General features: G+C 45.7%; 1 pseudogene; it reads left to right on the plus strand.

The window, feature by feature from the left end:
• Window positions 1-1,660: 1,660 nt before the first annotated feature.
• On the plus strand, window positions 1,661-8,069 carry LOC123140349 (disease resistance protein RGA2-like; annotated as a pseudogene).
• The last annotated feature ends 566 nt before the right edge of the window (window positions 8,070-8,635 follow it).

Here is an 8,635-nt window from a genome sequence, read left to right on the forward strand (position 1 = left end):
CCAGACGCCAAGGATTGTGGCGTTTGGTCCTGGAGTCCGAGTGGGACTCTTGCCTTTCGGTCAAAACCGACTTTGAGGAGGCTTTTGCTCCAAGTTTCGACCCCAGGGCTCAACATATAAATAGAGGGGCGGGGCTAGCACCAAAGACACATCAAGAAACACCAAGCCGTGTGCCGGCAACCCCGTCCCCTCTAGTTTATCCTCCGTCATAGTTTCCGTAGTGCTTAGGCGAAGCCCTGCGGAGATTGTTCTTCACCAACACCGTCACCACGCCGTCGTGCTGCCGGAACTCATCTACTACTTCGCCCGTCTTGCTGGATCGAGAAGGCGAGGACGTCATTGAGCTGAATGTGTGCAGAACTCGGAGGTGCCGTGCGTTCGGTACTTGGATCGGTCGGATCGTGAAGACGTACGACTACATCAACCGCGTTGATAAACGCTTCCGCTTAGCGATCTTCAAGGGTACGAAGATACATCCCCCTCTCGTTGCTATGCATCACCATGATCTTGCATGTGCGTAGTATTTTTTTCGAAATTACTACGTTTCCCAACAAATACCTGCTGCTTCTCATTGGGTTCGACACTCTTATTTACCGAAAAAACTACGTTTGATCCCCTGTACTTGTAGGTCATCAGCACGCTGCAAGAGGCAGCCGCCGTCGGGCATCACCACACACCTCCAAGGCCACGGGCAGAGGGAAGTTGACCCGGAGCTCGCGCGAAGGGGGGGGAGCGCACCACGTGTGGGCATGCCTGATCGCGGGAGGATCCGCAACCGACCGTGAAAATTGTAGCCGATCGGGGAACGCCGACCAGATCATGATGGGGTGGGTGTGGCAAACGAGATGCAGCCGCCTGAGGCGCGAGGAGGGGGCCCCGAGCCAGCCGCAAGGCATGACCAAGGCACCCACAAATCCCACCAAAATAGGAGGGCATTGACCACGGGGGAGGAGAGGGAGCATGCAAACACGTTAGATCCGCCACATTGCCACCATCCTGGGTCCGGCGCGAGTTCGTCGGCCGACCCTCTGGTGGCAGCGATGCAGGGGAGGGTGACATGGGATGGCTTTGGGCGGCGACTAGGGTCCCGAGCGACACGTGCATCACTCTTGTTTGGAAGGATAAGATTATTGTACCGGTGTCAAGAGATGGTTGATGCGGACATGGTTGTTGGTCTAGTTTGTAGATTGTTGTTTTTTCTTTGCTTTAGGCATAGCTTTGGTATTGTATGACTTTTCTCTTTGCGGCGTGTTTATTTGTGTGTGCAAATTAATATTGACTGTGTGCATTCAAAATATCCAGAAACTGGGTGTGCTCGTCGTGCTTGTATATGCTTCAAATATGCATCTTTTGTCCGAAGAAAGAACACAACCGGTCCTAACTGTGAAGGTGTACATTTCTACAAGCGACTGTCATACTTGGAGTGGTAAAAAGAAAATTGTTTTGGAAATGGCATATTTGGAGTGGTAAAATGACATTGTGGCTGGGAGCCTATGTTGTTTGCGAGAGCCGAGAGGGATAATGACGAATATTCAAAGGCATGCAAAAAGCACAACTAATCATTTTTTTATTAATCAATCAATTCAGTCTTCTACAGTACGTCCGTGACCGGCGACGGCGACTTGACTCGTGTGGGTCTCCTTGTGAACTTGCCTTTCACTTTCCCCTCAGCTTCCTCCTCCATTCCTCTTTGCTGTGCCGGTGCGACAGCGATCGAAGTAGCCAACACGGCGCGCGGCGGCGGCGGCGGCGGCGGCGGTTTTCCTGATCGTCTTCGGACTACTGGAAGCAGCGCCACCGCATTTGGCTTGCGTCGATCTAGCCACACCCGGTAAGCGCCACCTGAGCTCAGCTGCATTTTAGGCGTGTGCACTATCTTGATTTCCGTTTCCCTTTTTAATGGATCGTTGTAGAGAGGGCATTGCGATTGCGAGGCTCTCATTTTCTTGGCACCTTTCTCTCTTCTCCCGCTCTCCCGTTTGAGAGTCGGCCGGTTTACCCCGCCTGCCACGGCGGCGGCGCCGCCCGCAGTGGGGATGGGATGGGAGATCGGGTCGCTCTTGTATATAATCGGTTTAGGTCTGTACTTGCGTTAGTGGCGTCTGGCCTCGTGCTGTTTGGGAGTTTCTCACCGGATCAGGCGAGCGGCTTCCAGTGGCCGGCCTTCTCCTCCTCATACTGCCTCCGTCGACAAGCTCGGTGGGTTAGGGTTTATGTATACAGTTTGTCTAATTCACATCTAGATGTTTTTTAAGGATGTCACATCTAAACTCTTATAAATATATAATGCAGCAATAAAAAAACTAAGACAAAGAAAAAATAGACCACAAACAGAGTGGACATCAGCTCTTCCTAGACAGACCCTTCTGTATATATTATGATAGTTTAAGCACAGTCGACTGTACCATGGTCATGCCGAGCCAAAAAATTGATTTATTCATAAGAATACGCTGAAAATTTCCTTCATAATGATTTAGCAGGAACCCAAAGGTGCCTCGTCATCCTAGTCAACTCCAGTCAACCGCAGTTCCCTTTTTCCTTTCATCCATCTCTAATCGCCAATAAGTTGCCTGGTACTGAAATACAGACTTTTGGCTTCACTTTCCTTTTAACATATTCGTGCATAAATATCATTGGCCTTTATTTTCCAGGATCTACAATGCACGTACTGGTGGCTGCTGACTGGTGAGTAGATCGGGCCGCGCAAGCTATCTTTCAGTTTGGTTGCCTCTCGAACCATTGATCGGCAAATGATGATGGCCGACAGTGGAAAGGGATAGGAGATTTCCTGATCATGGGCATCCGAGACCTATCGGAGTGATCTTGGACATCACCGTTCACTGTACCTCGAGTTCTAGATCCACGTATGTCGGGTCTTCCCTCTTCTATTGTATTTATGCACTTTCTATTTGCATATTGTTTTAAATGGGAGGCCGAGCGCTGCCAAGCTTCATAAATAAGGCGGGAGAACATACAAAGATTCAAACTGAATACATATGGAAATGACTAATACCGCACAAAGTTAAGAATTAGAGATGATACAATTTAGAATTCTAAAAATAGAACACATGTTTCAGTCTTATCCTTTTTTGTCAGGCTATATAGCATTAGGTGGCTGTAAGAAATAGTCACAAATACTTGTTTTCAGTATCTGCATATTATGTTGTGTTTTTCCTATGGTCACCCCTTTGTAGAAAAAAAGTAAAAACTCTATTTAATTAGTTGCAAGGATGCACTTAAACTTCATTTCCAAGTTTATGATTTCTTCCTACTTGCTGATGAAACTATCCATGGAAACAATTTCAAGGGGAACTTCCTTTTGATGAAAACATATATGGAGGAGATGATTACCACACCAGCTAGCTTGTTGTATACTTGCTTTGTATTTTTAGTATTGCTCTGAACAAGTATGCTTCAAGAATGCTGAATGCATCCCTTTTTTGTCCACAGGACCAAAGAAATTGATATCCAGACTCCAATCTCTATGAGCATATCACGGGCCATTGGGGTCATTAGTGGCCTCAATGAATGTGTCAATTTGTTTCAGTGGGCTGGATCTTCTATTTCGTATCTGCGCTCCCGGTGGTCTGGAACACAGGAGGAAAGTATCCATCATGAAGTATTGCATTTGCAGAGTGGCTTACAACGTCTTAGGGATACTCTTCCGGCAATGTACAGTCTTATTGACCAAGCAGAGTGGAGGATCCATGAAGGCCGTGTCGCGGAGCTCCTTCCCAACCTCAAAGATGCAGTGAATGATGCTGATGATCTTCTTGGTGAGTTCAGATGGCATGAGCTAAAGATGGAGGTAGAGGGCAATGCAAGTCATTCTGCTTTTATTGACTTCTACAAGACTACCGTACAAGGCAGCTTCAACAAAGTGAATGATATCCAAGAAAGGTTGAATAGTATTTCTGGTCAGCTAGAGAAAATGGGGCTGTATGGAGTGACACCAGGGTTCGACAAATCAGTCAGGCCAGACACTACCCCTTTCCCGAATGAAAAAAAAATATTTGGTCGTGACAAGGATCTGAAGGAGGTGATGAGATTTCTCGGTGTACCTAGTAAAGGAAGGGCCTGTTCAAAACGCAAGAGAGCAAGTAGCGCAGTCAATGCATCAACAAGCACACCAGCATCAAACCAAGTTAGTAATAAATCAATAATACCAGCTATTCCTGTTTTGCCAATAGTTGGAATGGGGGGCGTTGGAAAGACCACTTTGGCTCAACATATATGCAATCATCAACAGGTGAAAGATTACTTTGAGTTAATAATCTGGATTTGTGCAGATGACTTTGATGTAAAGAGATTAATTAAAGATGCCATACAATCCGCTTCCGGAAAAAAGACAACACTTGATCATTTAGCTTCTCTTCAACATGCTCTTTCTGGCAGTGTGAGCAATAAAAAGTTCTTGATTGTTGTTGATGACGTGTGGGATGATGCCTTGAAGGAAAATGAGCAGCGTTGGAAGGACTTTTATGATTCTTTAACAAACGTGGTACAGGGAAGTATAATGTTGGTCACAACAAGATTTCCAGATGTTGCTGATAGAGTGCGCACAATGGAGCCCTTTCCATTAGCTGGTTTGAAGGAGGATGTGTTTTGGGATTTCTTCAAACTTTGTGCATTTGGGTCTGAGAGATCCGAGAATGATCCTGAGTTACAGAGGATTGGAAGAAGCATAGTTCCAAAGTTGAAGGGTTCTCCTTTGGCCGCCAAAACACTTGGACGCCTGTTAGGAATGAACCTTCATACAGCACATTGGAATAATATACTAGAGAGTGAACTCTGGAAGTTGAAACAAGAGAAGACTGATATTTTGCCAGCCCTTCGGTTGAGCTACATATATTTGCCATTTCACTTGAAGAGATGCTTCTCATTCTGTGCTGTGTATGCCAAAGATCACAAATTTGAAAAGGGCCGCTTAGCTGAAATTTGGGTAGCAGAGGGCTTTGTGGAACCTCAAGGCAACACTCCACTTGAAGATATTGGCCATCAGTACTTTGAGGACCTTGTAAATAGGTCCTTCTTTCAAAAAGTTCGTGGTACATACATTATCCATGACTTGCTGCATGACATGGCAAAACTAGTGTCAGATCATGACTGCTTCACCATAAGAAATATGAGGGACTTCCAAATGGTTCCCCAGAATGTTCGTCATTTGTACATACTCCCAAGCAGAGACTTGAGCACTCCCGACTTGTTGAGCCTAAGCAAGCACACAAAGCTGCGCACGCTAATTTGTGACAAGTCGTTTGGAAATCAAGCTGCAGCTATAATGGACCGTTGGTGTAGTGAGCTTCAGCGTTTACGTGTGATTTTTTGGGCCTCTTCAAATGAGTTGCCAGACAGTATTGCCAACTTGAAGCATCTTCGGTACCTTGAAATCTCCAAGGCTTGTACTTTCAAGAGTTCTTCAGCATTCCGTTCCCTCTATAATCTGCAGAGGTTGTATGCGGAGGAGTGCAACATACAAAGTTTTCCCGAAGACAGTAAGTTGATAAGTTTACGGGGCTTTAAATCACGAGTATTTCAATATTATGCAGGGCTTGAACAGAAGATTGATGCAACCAATCAGATCCAAATGGAAATATTTAAGAATTTGAACCAATTCGATGAACATATAAATATATGGAATCTTGGTTCTTTGAGCAAGGATCATGCAGCAGAATTCAAACTAAAGGATGAGAAACATCTTCGCAGACTGAAACTGCAATGGTGTTGGCAATATCTTACTGTGAAGTGTGAAACAAAAGTGCTTCAAGTCCTACAACCTCCCAGTGGTCTTGAATCTCTGCTCCTCAAAGATTGTCCAGATGTGTCTCTCCCAAACTGGTTTCAGCCGCGTATGAACCTAAATGAGACGCCTGCTGTGCTTGTTGACAACAATAATGACGAGATTGGTACTTTGTCGTCCTTGGAAGAGCTAAGCATTCTTGGGTGTCGAAATCTACAAAGCGTCCGACAACTTCTGCGTCCAGCTTATGTGCCTGCCATAAAGAAATTAAGGATTGTTGACTGCAACCAGTTAGAATCATTACAAACTGAAACGTTTGGGGAGTTTCGTTCCCTTGAGATATTAGACCTGCATGGTTGTCCAAATATCTGCTCGAGAAGTTTGGTGACGCACTCCCTCAAGAAGCTCTTATTGGGAAGTTCACGGAATCTCACAGACAATATGCAGTGCTGCTCCCTCACGGAGTTCTATTTATCATGTGACTATGTCACGACCATCCAACCCCAAATGTGGAATCTTCCAGCTCTACAAAAGTTGCATATTAAAGACTGCAGATCTCTTACATCTGTTGAACAAGGACAACCACCCATTAGGGCATTCAAATCCCTTACATTCCTAATCATTGACAATTGTGAGAACCTGGCAACCCTTGGTGGTCTCCTAACAGAACAATGTTTGCCTGCCGTTCGAAAGATTGATGTTAGGAGTTGTGGCAAGTTACAGTTCCTTTTTGGTGAGAGGCCTGGGAATTTTCCTTCCCTTGAAGATCTGTTGCTTCATGATTGCCCTAGTCTCAAATGGCCAAGGGAATTAGTGTTACCATCATCCCTAGAAAGGCTCTGCTTAGTTCGATGTGGGGATATCTCCCCCTGTTTTTCAAGCTGCCTACAAAACCTCAAATCTCTGGTTGATCTGGTTTTGATTGGATGTCCAAGTATAACATCCATTCCACTCGGCGCTTGCAGAAGTAATCTCGCATCACTTCGTGATTTGCATATCTCGCGTTGTCCAGACCTCGTGTCAATTGGTGGAGCAAAGGCAGTTGCAAAATTAAAGTATGCGTGCATTAATGATTGTCCAAAGATGGAGGATCGTAAGCAGCCTCTGGTTCGAGGCTTCAGAAACATGGATCTGTTGTCACTTAGACTTCAACCTTCCGATTCATTTCCAACAGAATTGTGAGGACAGGCCGCTTCCACTAATCTTATATTCCACATGGTACGTGTGTTTACATCTCCCAGAAGTTCACACTAGTTCCTTTCCAGATTTTGTTCATTTGTTCTTATATATTCTTCTGATGTACTGCAATACAGACGTCTGTAGCTGTGTATCTTGAGCGACCTACTGATGACACCTCATTCAGTGCACTTTGCTGACCCATGGTCAATGTTTTCTTTCCTCTGCTGCTTCTTGCTTGAATTCACTGTGCACACTGGCAACTACCAAGCACGCGAAGGAAAGCTGGGCGATAGTTGCTTTCAATGGTTTTTTGACATTAGCTCTGAGCATAGTTTAAAAAAGGCGCGCGTAAGCAAGCGCTTAAGCGCACCTAGGCTCTAGGCGTTGGCAAAACGCATTGCGCATAACTACGCTTAATCTGTGCATAACTGCGCATAAGTGTGCGCTTTGGCGGTGGCAAAACGCACAATTAACGCCTAGGTCTTTTTTGAACTATGGCTCTGAGCACATATATACTGAAGTTCATCGCTGCGGTATCAAATTGCCATCCAGTGTTGCTATGATTTATCACCGCATATCTAGGATGCAAGGGCACTAGAAATTCGTAATGATGCAAGTTGGGCTTGATTAGCCAATACGTGTGTCTGGTTATTTGTTTCTGACCCTGTACAAGTAGATTATTCTAGCTAACTGAAGCGCCTCGTGCATCCTGCTTGCAGTAGTACAAATTCAGAATTCTCATTGCAGCCTGCAGTCTCATTTTACTCCTATTCAGAGATGTATGGATTTTCGTTCGATGCAGTTGGCTGATCAAATGCCTTTTTCTTCTTCTCCTGATGTAGCTTATCATCGAGTGAGAGTTAAACTCGCATCAAGGCCAGTGAGAAGAAAAAAATTAGCATCTGTCCAATCCAAACTTATGATGACAAGTACCGTTCCGGCAGAAGGCGTCTCTACAGTCATTCATAACGTCTCTGATGTCTTCGAAGCGAGTTTACTTGTTCTTCGCAATGTGCGGTAAAGATGCCATCTTGTGATTTATATTGCATTTCTTTGCGTATTGCAGATACTATTTTTTTCTTCTGTATTTGGAACAAGTGAGGGTAAAACATGTACTGCGCTACTGTAGCATTTATGGTCTGTTTGTGTCGTTTGTTTTTGGCCGGTTGATTTTATATATACGATTTGAATCCAAACTCCTGGCGCTCCATCAACCGAGAGGTGCTTCGACTTAACTGGTGCCCGTGCTGCTGGTTGGTGATCCTTTTATTACTCTGGTCGATCTGGTTTTCAGCTGCATGAGTCACGCACTTCCTGTGGTGGGCCGCTAGCATCAACGTTTTGAGCTGAAAAAATCATACTAGAACACGAACGCAGCCACCTCCTGTTCTTTCCGTCGCTAAACTGAAAAAAGGAATCTCCTGTTCATTTCCGCAACGGGGCGCGAGGTCGTAGCACCGGGGCTGCAACATGGGTCGGCACCGATGTACGCGTACGCGAGGGGCGGCTACCTGGAAGCAACACCCCTCGCGCAGCGCAGCTCAGTCGACCAGACACACGCGGTGCCACGCTGCGGCCGGCCGGCCGGCATGGTAGACGGCATCCGATGGTGCGCCCGCCGGTGGATGCGTCTCTGCCCCGAGTAAATTGCCAAAAGCTATCACAATTGCGTCCGAAAATACATCGTTTTCATAAGAGTTTGCGGAAAGCACTGAT

Source organism: Triticum aestivum, chromosome 1B (genome assembly GCF_018294505.1).
Source record: "Triticum aestivum cultivar Chinese Spring chromosome 1B, IWGSC CS RefSeq v2.1, whole genome shotgun sequence".
Taxonomy (NCBI): Eukaryota; Viridiplantae; Streptophyta; class Magnoliopsida; order Poales; family Poaceae; genus Triticum; species Triticum aestivum.